Source organism: Diabrotica virgifera, chromosome 9, assembly GCF_917563875.1.
Source record: "Diabrotica virgifera virgifera chromosome 9, PGI_DIABVI_V3a".
Classification (NCBI taxonomy): domain Eukaryota; kingdom Metazoa; phylum Arthropoda; class Insecta; order Coleoptera; family Chrysomelidae; genus Diabrotica; species Diabrotica virgifera.
In genome coordinates, this window is record NC_065451.1 from 80,323,321 (window position 1) to 80,325,049 (window position 1,729).

A 1,729-nucleotide genomic window follows, 5' to 3' on the forward strand; every position below is an offset into this window, starting at 1 on the left:
AAAGATCCTTTTCTGACTAGTGGTTCTAAATAATAATCGCAAGTAAAACTAGTACCTTCCTGAGGGGATGGGTACTAGGGATTTATTCAAATATAATATAAAAAATTAATAGTTAAAGTTAAATAATATTTACAAAAATCTAATACAAATTGAAAAATTATGAAACAAGTTGAATGATTTTAAATTTAGGTGAATTGAACTAATATATTTTTTAAATTAACTGAGAAAACAAGTCTAAAATTAATACGAACCAAGGGGAAAGAACATGTATGGGGAGAATCTTCGAGCTCGAAACTTCTACCAGGAATTATATAAATTTGGGGGAACAGTACTAACTGTTAGGTATGGCTATTATAACTAAAATGTACTTAAGTTTGTAGAGAAAGAAAAAATATTTATGTGTAATTAAATTATGAACTTATGTGTATCTAACTTAAATGTCCTGAATATTACAAAAAAAAACAGTATAAGTCTTTAACTAGTATGAATAATTGTCCCCCAAAACAAACCCCTTTTCACGCGTTCCAACACTGATCCTTGGTGTGTGGTACCAAATCCGTGGTACGAAGTTAACACCGAAGTGGTGCAACTGCCCAATAGCTAATGAACCTGTCCCTCGGAGGGTGCAGGATGATGAACCAAAACAAAACAAATGGGACTGTATCCTTAGACTTGTTCCCTGGTTGACTGAATCTTGGAAGTGTCTGCTCTCCGTGTTAGGGAGGGTTTACCAGCGGTAATAATAGATTTCTCCCGAATGGCTAAAAAATAAAATATTCCCAGTTTATTCCTAATAAAACATGTCAGAAAAAGAAGTAAAAGAGAGAAGTTAATGAGGAAAGGTTTTTAGAAGAGAACTACAAAAAACCGACCTTTCATTGACCCAAAAAACCTATCTAGCTTGACATTTTAACCATAGGTTGTGATCAGACTTTTAACAAATATGGCCTGGATTCGAATAGACAAGAAAACTTACAATAATAGGGTTTTTTTTCAAAAGAAGTTGTACATGTATGGTATAAAGAAATAGGTACTGTGAAAATATATGAACATATTAGATATGGGAAAAGAATTATGAAGTCTATGAAGTAAAATTTAGTAGGTTTCAAGAAGTAATGATATAATTGGCAATAGGTTTTCATAACTGGAAATTTTTTATGAACATAACCCCATATTAAGAAGGTTATTAAAGATCTTTTCTGGATACATGATAGACACTGCAACATTCTACATAAAAGCCAATCGATTACTTGATTTAAATTCAATCCATAATGAGAATAATATTATAATTGCCACAATTATGACACCATATTGAAAAAACTATTATAAAAAACATACCGGTGTGAGATCCTTTTTCTTACAGTTTCATTATTCCGTCACTTTAATTCACTCAACTTTCTATGACTTGCAACAACAATAATGGAACTATGCAACTGGAAATAACTTATTTTAATTATATAATTAGAAAACTCACGCCGCCATTCTTATTGACACTCCCAAGACCAATGCTTCCCTCTTCACCGTTCCGGCCTCGTGACAGCCAACGGCCGGTGTTCAGTACCAACCTCAAGAAATATCAATGTTACCACCATACACCCAGTATGACGTCACCAAGGGAATTTTGTACGAACTGGTTTTTAATATTCTAAGAAAATACTTTTGACAATAATTAAATAAGGTGTTCCCATTAATAATTAATTAAATAAGTGATGGAACGTCACACACCCAG

The 1,729-nt window shown here is 32.5% G+C and overlaps 1 long non-coding RNA gene across 1 annotated transcript; it reads right to left on the reverse strand.

Moving 5' to 3' along the window:
- Positions 1 to 407: 407 nt before the first annotated feature.
- LOC126892817 (uncharacterized) lies at positions 408 to 1,524 on the reverse strand. Its single transcript, XR_007701011.1, has 2 exons — positions 1,339 to 1,524; positions 408 to 761 (listed from the first exon to the last, which is right to left on the reverse strand). It is a non-coding gene; the product is annotated as an uncharacterized LOC126892817 (long non-coding RNA).
- Positions 1,525 to 1,729: the final 205 nt, after the last annotated feature.